Source organism: Passer domesticus, chromosome Z (assembly GCF_036417665.1).
Source record: "Passer domesticus isolate bPasDom1 chromosome Z, bPasDom1.hap1, whole genome shotgun sequence".
NCBI classification, from domain to species: domain Eukaryota; kingdom Metazoa; phylum Chordata; class Aves; order Passeriformes; family Passeridae; genus Passer; species Passer domesticus.
The window spans coordinates 36,961,920-36,976,350 of NC_087512.1; the positions used below are offsets into that span (position 1 = coordinate 36,961,920).

General features: G+C 39.9%; 1 long non-coding RNA gene across 1 annotated transcript; it reads right to left on the bottom strand.

Moving 5' to 3' along the window:
- Positions 1-1,368: 1,368 nt before the first annotated feature.
- LOC135291164 (uncharacterized) lies at positions 1,369-7,580 on the bottom strand. The gene is made up of 3 exons (XR_010354033.1): positions 7,422-7,580; positions 4,931-5,095; positions 1,369-3,106 (listed from the first exon to the last, which is right to left on the bottom strand). It is a non-coding gene; the product is annotated as an uncharacterized LOC135291164 (long non-coding RNA).
- Positions 7,581-14,431: the final 6,851 nt, after the last annotated feature.

The window sequence follows — 14,431 nt, forward strand, 5'->3', positions numbered from 1 at the left end:
GTTTAGTGCTGTGTGGGTGTTACCAAGTTGTTATTCAAAAACATCCATGTCATCCTCAGGGGTGTGGTTTTGGCAGGGAGAGCTGGGGTGCCCTTACCAGGGCATCAACACCAGTGGACTTGGTCTCTCTGCCTCTCTGCCATTTCCCCCTTCTGTTTTACCTCCAGAGTGTGGTTATGGACCTTGGTGCTGAAAGGGACAGCAGCAAAAGCAGATATCAACTGCAGAGCTGAATCACCAGAGCTGGCAGGGAAGCTGCTCCAGGAAAGCACAAGTGGGGGTGACCCCACAGTGCAGCAGAGTGTTAGAAGCAGTGCTGGAGGCACCCACAAAGAACTGAACAAAGTGGACCTCTACTCAGATGATCTAGTTTCTAGGGGCTTTAGTTTGTCACTTAAAAAAAAAAAAAATCAGATTGGGATGGGGGAAAAATTCACCACGGGACCTTCCTCACCATCTTGCCCTTGTTCCTGATGGCCATGTTGGCTGTGTGCAAGAACAGTCATCATATTGTCTTTGTCTGGGCAAGAAGCCATGTGGACATGATCTGTGAGGAGTATCCACCATCTTCTTTTGTTGCCAGTGGGGAACAACTTTTTGTGGGTAAAACAACTTCTCTGCTGTTTTTACTGTGCATGTTGTATTTTACTGCTTTGTACATTTAGTAAGTTTTAAGTCAACTCATAGACTTTGCTTTGTTGTCCCTCCCTTAACAGGAGGGGTGGGGGAAGTGGAATGGCTTATTTTGTGTTTAATTTCCTGCTTAAAGTCAGCACACCTTGGCACAGAAGGATATCAGATTAGATAGGAAAGACTTTCCCTTTGTGAACCCATGTTGATTGTGCCTGATAATTTCATTGTTCTTGAATGCCTTTCAATAGGATCCCAATAGATCTCCATTATTTTTCTAGGTAGGGGTTAGACTAATCTGCTTTGTTGGATCTTCCCTTATGCCATTCTTGTAAACGTAATGACATTTACTAGCTTTCATTAGGGTCCCAAGACCTTTGGTAGATGCTTGATTGAGCTGGTATAGAGAACCAAACCTAAGGATGTTTTGTCTCAAAGATTCTGAGGATTGCTATAGGAGGAGAGAGTCTCATGGAGGTGGGGCAGTTCTGCTCCAAGCCAAGTTCATGCTCTGCCTTGAGATTTCTGTTCTGTTTCCCCACCTCCTCCACAGCTCTCTCCCTGGAGATGGGCTGGCTGTGCATGCCTGAACAAATCAGCACAGAAAATCTTAGTTTATTTCCATAAGAGGTGTGCACCAAGAGTCTACCTCCTAACTGCAAGAGGGGGTGGATTGGGCCTCCTTCCTTGCTTCCCTCCCCCCTCTCCCCAACCCACGCCGTTCCCTATCCGTTCGTCTTAATTTTCTTTGTCTTGCAAACCCAGCTCTGGATCATCCAAGCAGCAGACTAATGCAGGATCTGAGGACTGGTGCTATTCTTTGTTTTCTTCCTTTGCTTTGCCCGAGGAAAGCACTGCTTCCTAATCTGTACTCCGTACTAAACTCTGTTGTGAGAGTGAGAACCTTGTGGAAGTGTGTTGTGGCTCATTATCTAGCACCTTTGAATAGTGATGTTGTGCTTGTAAGCCAGCACCTTTTGAAGAGTTTGTTGTGGGACTTGAAAACTTATTTAAGTGTACTGTACAAAATTAATGCCTTGTTAGCGTACACCTTTTGTGGAAGTATATTGTGAAAGTGTAAGGGCTTGTTAACCAACACCCTTTTAGTCTTAATAGCGTGGTCATTGCCAGAGTTATGGTGACTGTACAATAGAAGCCTGAGAGTTCCCTGACATGTGGTCTGGTGTCTTTGATCTGCCTGATAAGAATTTATAGTGAATATTGTGCCCCCATACCCATGGATCATGACAGAGAGGTCCTGCTGTAGCACCCACTAACTTCTTCAGTACTCTGGGGTGAACTCTGTCAAGCCTCATGAGTTTATTATGAACATCCAGATGGTACAACTGGCTCATTAGGATTTTAGGGCCCACAAATGGAACATCACTCCTGCAATCATGGTCCTCCTCCTCATGGCAGCATTAGTATTAAACACTGAAGAAAAAAAAGGAAACAAAAAATAGTAGCAATTTTGTGAGTAATCCTTGCCTCTGAGGAGTTTGGAGGTAGAGGTGGTATTGAGCTTAACCAGTGTACAGAAAATTACTTTTAATTCTGGACAATCAATACTCCACAATAATGCTCTATGCCACCCTCTTATTCATAAATCTTCAACTATGTAGCTGTTGGCTTTAATCAACAAAAATGTTACAAATAGGTACAGATGTTGTCATCAGCTGTGCTGTTTGCCATGGTCTGTACTGGATAAGGGCTGTTAAAACTTGCATATTAATTTCATAGGTATTGTTCTAGGTTTGCCTAGAATTTTCTTCACAGTAATTTTCTTCACAGTAGCTAATATGGGGCTGAGTTTTGGATGTGTGCTTAACCCAGTGTTGATAATGTAGAGATCGTTTTGCTGTTGCTGAGCAGCGTTTGCATAATATCAAAGCCTTTTCTGATTTTTGTGCTGCCCTGCTAGTGAGGAGTCTGGGGGTGTTTGGGTAGGTGAGAGGGGTGCAGCTGGGACAGCTGATCCCAACTGACTGAAAGGATGTTCCATATTCCCACGTTAGGCTCAACATAGAGAGCTGGGGAAGAAAGAAGAAGGGATGTGTGGAGTGATGGCATTTTTGTTCCCAAGTCATAATTCGACCTGATGGAGTCCTCCTTTTCTGGGGATAGCTAAACACCTGCCTGCCCATGGGAAGCAGTGAAATAATTGCTTGTTTTTATTTGCTTGTGTGTGTGTGTGTGTCTTTTGCCTCCCTGTTAAGCTGTTCTTAACTCAACCCATGAGTTTTCTCACTTTTGCTCTTCCAATTCTCTTCCCAGTCCTACTGGTAAGGGTACGAGTGGGTGGAAGCATGGGGCTTAGTTGTGAACTGGGGTTAAACTATGAGAGGTATAAATTTTGGGTTCTCTTCATCTTTCAGTTTTTCACCTCTGGTTTGGTGTCACAGTTGCTCAGTTTTGTTAGCATGTAGAGTGCAAACCCATAATTCTTGTAATCAGCTTGAAAATCCTTTTTCTGAAACTGAGCAAATGATCATAATTAGAAGTAATGTAATTAGAATGGAAATATTATTTAACTGAGCCAAAGTCTTGGCATAGATGATTACTGTTTTTTTAAAAACAAGATACATAAAGTTTTTTTGAGGTTGAGACATTAGTAAATTCAAGGAGATAGCTTAGGAGATGAAAGATAGTGTCTCTAAGTTGTTAGAAAACAATTACTTATCATTTTGCTATATATTGCAGAGATGACAGCAGAATATATGTGGTGTATGTGTGCATTACTACGTTTTTTAATATGCATTTTCTTATTTCAGTATGTAAACCAAGAAAAGCAGCTGAAATGCCATAGTCAGATACTAAATATTGACAGTTTTGTTAATGATAATAATTTTTTCAGAGCTAAATGGATTTACAGTTTTTAAGGCCTGACCTCTTCATTTTTAAATTTTACGCATGCACACCATGCCTCAGGAATCTAGATCTATATTAAAAAAACAGGCAGTAAAAACTGTAGAAGTAGGTACAAATGTAGTGGGTTATCTGTTTGCCACACTTGCCTGCAAGCACAGTACTATTTAACAGTGAGCACATTTGCTGCTGTTATTCACAGGCTGTAACAGTGATTTCATTAACTAAAACATTAGAACTAAATTACATCTGTCCCATATGGCGTAGTGAGGGCAGGGAGAGCTTATGTGGGAGGACTAAATTTGAAACAGCATACCTTTGCTAAGGGCAGCTTTAATTTGGCTTTCAGCATTCAGATACACCAGTTCTGGAAGCTGCTAAATACCACGGTTTTCGTGTCCCTGCTCAACTCTCATGGTAATATTCAGGTTTGCACAGCTGCATTTCAGTGTCCTGTCTTTAAACCAGGAACAAATGCATATGTCTTCTTTCTCTGATTTCTGCTCTACTATTAACTGTTTCATAAAATATCCTTTTCTCCAAATTATGGCTCATTATGTGGGTTGAAACAGATAGTGTAGTTAATTCTTCACTGACTTTTATTATGTATTTTTAAAATTACTTATTAAATGCTCTCCGACCTCAGTAAGTATTTTATGGATAAGAAAGGATCAGAGTTAATGAAGATCAAACAGTTTGCTAGATCCCCAAAATTCAGGCATTTCAAAATAAATTTCTACAGTTGCTTGTGGAAATTTGAAAACATTTAAAGAACACAGCTTTACATGTTGTTCAGTGATTTACTTCCAAGCTTATACTTCAAAGAGAAATTCTACTTTCTCTTTTTCCTTTTTTTCAGTAGAATTGCTTGCAAGGTTAGGTGTAGCTTCTTTGTCTACTGAAGAAAGATCTTGTGTAAAGGAATTTATAAAATAAAACGAAGTGATCTAATTTTTTTTTTGTTTGATTGATAACTTCTCTTTTTTTCTGCACAGAAATGAAGATTTGAAGAAACTAATGACAGAGGATTTTGGGATTCTAAGAAGTATTTTAGAAGGAAATGAAAAAAATATGTAGTCAATGAACAATTAAAATGATATATAGAAGTGTCAAATTATGTTATGATGGAAATTCATTATCAGTTTTTTGTATTGATGCAGTTGGAAAATCTCTTAAATTTGTTTTGGACACAAAGGCTGCCTCCTTTTCCCTGTGGGCCTGGAGAGCTCATATTTCACATCTTTTGTTCATATTTCACATATAAAATCTGGTCACTACACCATTTCATCAGTCATTTGTGCTGCTGAAAAACCTATGTTGCCACTACAACTTGAATTTCATTTTGGATGTATTGAGAATTTCTAGTTGGAAGGCTGGAGAAAGATTATGAGTTTTGAAAATTGATTTAAGAGGCTCATACAAAGCCCAGACTTACCTGTTTTTAGAAGGAAGTCTTGACATCACACAATCAGAATGGGAAACAATTTCTCACCTTGTAAAAGTCTAAGGCATCCTCTGCATTTTTATTATTCCGTTACAATCCAAATATTATTTTTCCATTCTCTAACTCTTTCTCATCACTATGTGATCAAACCATTGCCTGGAAAGAAAAGGTTAGATTTATCAATCAAAGTTTGCTAGCAGGGCTCAAAATAATTGAACCCTCAGGAGAAGCAAGCCTTGTGTATTTTATTTTGTTGTTGTTCTTTCAATATCTCCATAAAGAGCCATTTCAATATGCTTGGTTCTGTGGCAGGATACTTTATGAAGTGTTTATAATTTTCACAGTTGCAAAAAGCAAGGCTGATATATCTATTGCTATATCAGTATCTATACCTATATCTAAGTATCATCAATATCTATATCTGCCTATATATCTATCCATGTATAGATATGTATTTACTGGTTTCGAGCCAACAAAACTTTTCCTCAGAATCTCATATCTGTTAGCATGCAAACAAAGACTTTTCAGGCTTGGTCAAATTAATCTTCAGCTGTGTGTTTTAATGGGATTCTGTCCAGAATCTAATAATATCTAAGAAAGAAAATAAAGTATTTCTGAAAACAAAGGGGTAGTCTATGATTTCTAGTTGTGCAGTCTTGTGCAAAAGCATGTCCAGTGGTTTTCCAGTGTTGCTGTAGTAATGGCTGTGATCTACCAAACGTGGTACATGTCTGCATATTTTGACATAGATGTTTTAAAATTAACTTACTCCAAAAATCTGTTGGAGCAAAAAAAACAACCAACTAAACAAAAAAAACCCACCACCAACAACAAACCAACCAAAAAAAAAGTCACACACAGGTGTATAGTTAGATCCTTTACAGCTGTGTGAATTAGGATACTGCTAACCATACTGCACATTTGCCTGGGATTTTTTAAATCATGGTGGACAGCTTTAATGACTTGCTTTGTACAGAAGGAAGCACAGCTCCCTGTAATAAATGCAGTCTTATGCATAAAATCCACAAGATCTGAAATCTGTTAATAAATTAACAATCTAAGGTTACACTTTCATAAACACTACTAAATTGTATAGATTTGTTGTGGAACACACCTAGTGCAGGCAGCTTGGAGTGCAAGCTGCAGGTTGTGCCCTGGCTGGTGGGAAACAGCTGCAGCCCCAAACAATGAGCTGTGAAGGGGCACTGACCTTCTGCCTAACAAAGGGCACAGTCCTGGAGTGCCAGCCACCATCCAGAGCCTCTGCAGGGCCCAGTGAACAGTAAGAGACTAAATGAAACTATTGGACCAAGAGGCAAATGAAAAGGACATGAAGGTTGTGTGAAGAGAGTGTACAATGACTGCAAGGTTCAGGGATTCCTTTATTTAGGGTCCCTCTTGGGGCACCCAGACTGTGATCTTATTTTCTTTCTTCTCCACAATTTATTACTTAGAGGAAGCAGAGGTCTCACTCTGTTATGGGAGCCCAGGGTCAACAGAAACTCAGACAGTGGGGGTGTGAGGTGTGGAGAGAGTCAAACAGGACACCTTTGGTTCACTGGAGCCACTTCCTGCAAAGGGGCTTTGGTCCCAGCAGTTAAAACCTTGCGTGGTGTGACTCCGACTCCCAGAGTGACATCTGAATGATCACACAAGAAAATTTCGTTAATTTCCAAGAGGAGAACTGATTGTATACTACATTGTATACACCAGGATCCCCAATATTAAAAAGACGTAGACTTGTAGAGTAAATGCAGAGAAGGGCTATGAAAATTATCAGAGAGTTGAAATACCTCTTCTGTGAAGAAGGGCTGAGAGAATTGGTGTTCAACTGGGAGAAGAAAAGATGCCAGAATGGCCTTTTGTGGCATGTCAGTTGGGAGAGCTTATAAGAAAGATGGAGAAATATTTTTTACCAGTGTCATTCGTGAATGGGCAACTGGTAGTAATCTCACAGTGAGAGTTTTTGTGTTGACTTCAGTGAAGTTGGATATGAACTATATGCAAACCTGAAATTATGTGACACCTTTTTTGCCAGCCCATCCGAAAGAAAGCTTATTTCTCAGAATATCTCTGTTTAAACACATTCAGAAGATAATAGGTTAGTTGTTATCAGTTGTTAGAAAAGGTACAGGTATAGGATGTACCTTCGGGGGGCACAGCACCTAGCCAAGGGGTTTGACTTCACCAGCTTGCCTTTTAAAAAAGGCAGCCAGGGAACAATGTTAAACTTTACTTTGGGTCCCTATAAAAAATTATCCTTTTTGGTTCACAAAATTTCCAATGTGAAATTGAATTTGAAGATTAATAGAGTACCACTCAAATTACACCTTACATTTCTCAGAAATTTGAATTTCTCAGTCTCAGCTCTCACTGTGGACACAGCTCTTACCCAGAATGTGAGTCACTTCCTTCTAAAAGTAATAATCTTATGGCTTAAATTTTTTAATTAGAAGTTTATCTGGTATTGACTTTTACATACAAGGACCATTCGTTCATTTCTTGTATGTTTTCCAGCTGGAATAGTTTCTCATGAAGCCATATGTCAGCTTTTTTCCCCACTCGGTGTCACACTCCTTTTGGTTGTCACAGGGAAGCTTAAATACGATAAACCATTTAGCTCCAGTCAGAGGCATCTGCAGCATAACACCCAGTTTGGCTCTGCAATAAGTCAGTAACATCCATATTGAACTTTGGGAGAAGCAAACACTGATAAACTCTTGTGTTCAGATATTCTTTTTCCAATGGGTTTTAAATCTTTACTTCAGTTCTTTAAGTACATTTGAAATTTTTTGGGATATATACTAATATAAATAATGGTGCATTATAGGAAAAATAACATTGTCAAACAAAGGCATAATGGTGCAAATGTTTTTTTTTTTTGCTTCGAACATTCATGAACATTTTTTAAATTAAAATAGTATTTTGTTCAATTTTTACATTTAACTTAAGAATTTTGAAATTGATTTTTCAGGTCTCAAGTACCCTCTGTCCATCAGTGTTACTTTAGCTGTGAAGAAGAAAAGCTGATAAAAATAACTCCTCCAATCAACAAAAATTCTAAAATTGTATCTGAGGAAAAAAAAATACATAGTCCTGACTCATTCTCTTTCTCATAATACATTCCTTTTTAGCTTCTGTTCATTAGAATAATTTTCAGTAAATGGATAGATACTTGGCAAAAGTATATTGAAATTCCTCTTTCACAGTGAATTATATAAAGTCTTCTTTCAAAGTAAGCTATATAAACCTCTATAAAAAATTCATGAAAATATAAAATTAAGATGATTCTTTAAACAGTGATGCTGCAGTTCCCCTAACAAATAAAATATTTTGAAAGGCTGGGAATTTTTTTTTCTTATGAAATAAACCTGAAATACACAGCTGGATTCATTATCAAAACATTAATCTCCCTAATGAAAAAAATTTTTCCTGGTTACCATTAAACCTGTTATTGTTGAATGTAGAAGGCAAACTCAGCTCATCTAAGGAGGTATTTTTGCAGTTTAATACAAAATTTGCTGTGAAACTTACACTGGACATGTTAAGTCTTTTAGAGAGGGTTTTTTAAAATGCTTTGAGTGTGGTTTTGAGGAAATATTGTCTCAAATAAAAAACCTTGTGACTTTTTTATGACAGGATTTGTTGCCATAAACTTTCCTAATAATTTTTTGATGGATACAATGCCAGTAGCCAGCAGTTATTTGTGGTGGGGATTATGCATTCATACAGAGCTGAGATTCTTACTGTGGCCATTCATTACCAAAGTTAGACCAGTATTTTGAAGGGTATATTATATAAAATGATTTATAGAAAATACACCAGCAATTGAGTTCTTTTTTTTTTAATATAACAATGATATTCTCTGTATCTGCTGATATTCTGGAAAGAGTCTGCTCATCTTTAATGTTTGGTAAGGTGCAATGCAATCCACTGTGTGATAGAAACTAACAGAATGGTCTGTTCTGCCACTTCAGCAAACTCCATTTTGAGAACCTGTAGATTTTTTAATGCTGTACAGATTGTCCCACAGGAGAATCTCCATCCATGTCTCAAAAAAATCCTTCTTTAATAAGCAAAATCTTGCACTATGTTGTATCATGGGAATAGCCTGGGGCACAGAGGAGGAAAAGGAAGAAAGTAAATTTAAGTATTTTATCTCTTCCTCTTTGCGTGTACCAGAAATGGGGTGTCTGTTTTCTTTGGAAGGCCTTCACAATGAGTTTCACAGGAAGAAAATACAGAAGAGTTTTTTAAAAAATGCATATTTTATTGTTTATGTGCCCTCTTTTACCTTCATGCATTTGTTTCTTTGTGCAGATCCAGATGCATTTGGATGCTTCTAGATGAATCAAGTTGTAAAAATCTTGGAAAAATGTTTACAACATGCCTACTCCCTTAATAAGTCAGGATAAACACATCCCTAATTATACTTCAATACTTATTTCTAGGAAGCATTAATTCCTGACTTCATACATGGGGGCAATTGAAGGATTTTTCCTGATTTGACAGTCAAGAACCTGAACTGTCTTACTGCACTTGCTGCTGTCTGGCACATGGACTAACAGGGGTTGAGATTGTGAAACACAAGCATGCCTTTTCTCTTTGAACAGTGTAAAAATGAATAGTTATACTATTTTTAAAAATACACAAACTCTTGAAAAAGCTGTTTTTATTAACTTGCCTAGACTTTAAAAGCGTGTCATTGAATAACTAAGCTAAAGTGTCAAGCTAACTTACACACTTACTGAAGACAACTGCAGGTAATATTCTAATTTGATATAGTCAGATAAACACTACAGGAAATCCTTTGTTTTCCTTAGTATTCTCATTACTAAAGAAGCTGCAGGCTAGAAATGGTGAAGTAGACTTAGAATAAATGGTGGTATCACTCTGATCTGCTGAAAAATATTAATACATAACTAGCTCTGTCATACTTTCTAAACTGTTAAGTATTTCACATGCATTAGGGAAAGTTGTTACATTTATTGATGAAAAAGGACTGTCCCTTGTTTTTTAAAACCAAGAAAGCCAAAAAAAGTGCCAAATTCTCTTAATCTTCAGGCTTAAACTAACTAGGTTTGACTTTGTGTGCCATATAGCAGCAGCATAATTATGCTCTAATCCTTTTCTATTTCACTCCATAAAATATGGTTGCCCCATGGTTGCCCCATTGCTTTCCACAACATATTTTCCCAGCTTCTGTCTTCTGTGCTATTTCTACTATAAATGGTTACTTATAAAGTCAGTACAATTTTGTCTTAGAAATGCCTGCTTCTTCTGCATTTAAGAATTTCCCTGTAACCATGGAGGGAAAAAGATAAAAACATGTCCACATTCACCCCAAGAAAAGGAAGGCTGCAAGATGCATTGAAAAGACAGTTTCTGTAGGTTTTCAATGGCATTACATAGTGTAATTGAGGTTTAAGCCTGGAGAAATTAATGCAAAAATAGAATAAGGTAAAGGCATGGACTACCGGAAAAAGAAGAATTATTGAAGTTTGCTAAATTTCATTACTCCTATTACTGAGATTTAAAAGACAATCACAGAATCACAAAACAACCTGGGACTAAGGGTCACCTACCTTAAAAACAATCTAGCTCTAACCCCTCTGCCCCACTTCCACTAGAACAAGTTGCCCAGAGCTCTATTCAACCTGGCCCTGAACATTTCCACGGAGGGGGTGTCCACAACTTCTCTGGGCAACCTGTGTCATTGCCTTATCACTCCAACAGTAAAGAATTTCTTTCTAGTACCTAGTCTAAACCTACTGTCTTTTAGCTTGAAGCCATTTCTCCCTTGTGCTTTTTACATGATCTTGTAATAGCCTCTGCCCATCTTTCTTGAAAGAGGGCTTGGGAAGAAGGACCAAATTGCAGCCTCTGGAGATGGCTTCTCCCAAGTATGAGGGCAAGATACCCATTTAATGAAGATCTTGTGAACTCTCCAGGAAAGTGGACCACTACAGATGAATGTATCCAGTACTTGAGAGAATTGGAGGTGCTGGAAATCATCTACAGTGATCTAAAAAGTGACAGGGTCCCTAAAGATCCAGAGAATGACCCTTTCACAATGGCCATGTGGAGAAAAGTGGTTATTAAAATAGCAACTATGTCTCCACCACCTAAGAAAAAGGAAACACAAGGGATTTTTAGGCCTTGTGGGGCTCTGGAGAACATATTCCAGGCTATAACCAGCTTGTGGTCCCCCCTTTATTGAATGACCTGGAAGAAGAATCACTTCAAATGTGACACTTGAGCAACAACAGGCCTTGAGCAGATCAAACAGGAATCAGCTTTTTCAGTAGTTTGTGGGCTTGTTCAGACATGGGCATGATGTAAAAGTGTACTCTACACTGCATCTGGGGAGGTGGATCTCACCTGAAGCCCCTGGCAGAGAACTTTAGGAGAAACCTGAGGTAGACCATTAGGGTTTTGGAGCTGGATTAATGAGGATCAGAGGCCCACTATATTCCAACTGAGAAAAGATATTAGGAGTCTGTGAGGGGGTTCGAGCCTCAGAAGTTGTTGAGACAGAAGTGTGTCTCCTCTTGGTACCATGAGTGCCTGTGCTACACTGCATGTTCAAAGGGAGCATCCCCTCAATTCATCATGCAAACAATGCTATGTGGAGTAACAATGACACACAATGAACCCGAATGGGAAAACCTATTTTCCCAGGAATCCTAGAAGAGATTATGGTCTAGCCAGAAGCCAGAAATTTTGAATCATTGCCTGAGAAGGTGACTTGCACCAAAGAAACACAGCCATATGATGAGTTAGCAGAAAACAAAAGAGGCTATGCTCTATTTACTGATGGATCCTGCTGTGTGGTAGGAAATGATCAGAAGTAGAAGGCTTCTGTGTGGAGTCCCACATGATAAGTCCTTGAGGCTACTGAATGGGAAGGCAACTTAAGCCAATTTGCAGAAGTGAGAGCCATCCAACAAGCCCTAGAGACTGCTGAATGATAAAAGAAGCCTATATTCTATATTAACTCCTGGATGGGAGCTAATGCCCTGGGGGTGGATGAAACAATGGAAGAACAATTGGTGACACAGGGGCAAACACATCTGGGAAGCTGCAATGTGTCAGGAAATCACTGCATGGGTAGAGAACATGAGTCTGAAAATGAATCATGAAGATTCTCATGTACTTAAACGTTGTGCAACTAAACAACAGAACAACAAATAGGCAGCTAAAACTGTTAAGGATATAATAGCTCAGGTAGACCTAGATTAGAAGTGAAAGGGTGAGCTACATATAGCTCCACAGGCCCATGAAACACCAGGACACCTATGAAAGGGTGCAACATACACATGGGCTTTAATAGAGGGATGAACCTTACCATGGTAGCTATGACACAGGTTATTCATAAATATGAAACATGTGCTGCAATCATGCCAGCCACATGAGTAAAATCTCCTTGGAAGAGAGAGCAGTGGGTGGATTTCTGATAAGCTGAGATTTTTGACTTTTGAATAAGCTGAGATTTTGAATTTTGGCAAATTGACTACACTGGACCACTGCCATGAACACCTTTTTTCTTGTAGACTCCCTTCAGTTACTCGAAGGCTGCAATTAGGTCACCCTTGTCTTTTCTAAACAATAATACTCTTAGCCTTTCTTCATAGGAGAGGTGCTCTATCCCCCTAAAAAAACTTGGTGTCCCTCTTCTAAACTCACTAAAACAGGTCAATGCTGGGGTCTCAAACAGAGCAGAGCAGAGGGGCAGAATCCCTCCCTTGCCCTGCTGGCCATATTGGTTTGGATGCAGCCCAGGACACGTTTGGATTTCTGGGCTGGGAGTGCTCATTGCTGGGTCATGTCCAGCCTCTCCTCCACCAGCACCCCCAAGTCCTTCTGGGCAGGGCTGCTCTGCATCTGATCATTCCCCCAGCCTGTGCTGATACTGGGGTTTGCTCTGACTCAGGTGCAGCACCTTGCACTTGGCCTTGTGCAGGCCTACTGCATGAGATTCTCATGGATCCACATCTAGAACTTCCCCAGCTCTCTGGATGGTATTCTGTCCTTCAGATGTGGCAACAGCAACACTCAGCTCAATGTCGTCAGCAAATTTTCTGAGGGTGCACTTGCTCTTCTTATCTATGTCATTGATGAATGTACTAAATAACACTGGTCCCAATGCAAATCCCTAAGGGTCACAATTTGTCATTGACGTCAACTGGACTTTGAGCCATTGAGCACTACCCTCTAGATGTGACCATCCAACCACTTATCCATCTCTATCTACTTTAGAGAGAAAGATGTTGTTGAAGAAGTCATTCTGAGTGTCCTGCATCATCTCTGATCTCCCTGTGCCTTAGCACAGCTTCTACAAAGATCTGTTCCAGGATCTCCCCAGGCACAGAGGGGAGGCTGACAGGATGGTAGTTACCAGGGTCCTAATTTTTAATCCTTATAAAGATGGGTACAATGTTTCCCCTCTTCCAGCCCCCTGGGACCTCACATGACTGTCATGACTTTTCAAATAGGATGGAGAGTGGCTTGGCAACTACCTCAGACAATTGTGTCTGGACTCTGGGATACATCTCATGGGGTCCCCTTGACTTACGTACATTCAGAATCCTCAGGTAGTCACGAACATGATTTTTACTTTAGTGGGAGTGATTTTGCTTTCCCAGTCCCTATCCACTTACTTGAGATGTGTGGGAAGAGAGATTGTCATTGAAGACTGAGGCAAAAAGATAATAACTTCTTCAGCCTTCTCTTCATCCATTGTCACAAGTTTTCCAGCATTGTTTATCAGTGGGGCACCTTCCTTGACCTTTCTTTTCTGGTTAACATATCTGTAGAAGACCTCTTGTTATTCTTTGCATCCCTTGCCAGGTTCAGTCACAGATTGGTCTTGGTCTTCCTCACCCCACCCCTGCATAGCTGGACTTCATCTTTGTACCCTTCCCAGGGCATCTGTCCTTGTTTCCAGTGCCTGTGCGTTTGCTTCTTCCCCTTTTCTTTGAGCAGCTGTTCCCTGCTCAGCCACTCCAATCTCCTGCAATTGTTTGTGCTATTTTCCCAGCAGACGTCAGGATGGTCAAAGTCCCCCAGTGAGAGCAATGCCTCCTGCAGCTGGAGCGAGCAGGCTTCACCCATGGGCTTGCTTGATCAGGGGGCTGTGATAAACACCACCCACAAGGCTCCCTTTGCTGCCTCAGTCTCTGATTCTTGCCCACGGGGCTTTGACCTGCTCATGGCCCTTCTTCAGAGGCAACTCTTCACACTTGATCCACCTCCTGATGTAGGGGATAAACCCTCCACCCCTCCCTCCACTGCCCCTTCCAAACAACCTGCAGCTATTGGTAGCTGCATCCCAATCATGGGATTCATTCCACCAAGTTTCAGTAATGGCACCAGGGTCATGCTTCCTAGCTGCATAATGTCTTCCAGCTTCTTCTGGTTTTTGCCCATGCTTCATGCATTGAAATGAAGGCATCTGAGCTGGGCTATAGGCAGTGTTGCCTTTCTAAAGGT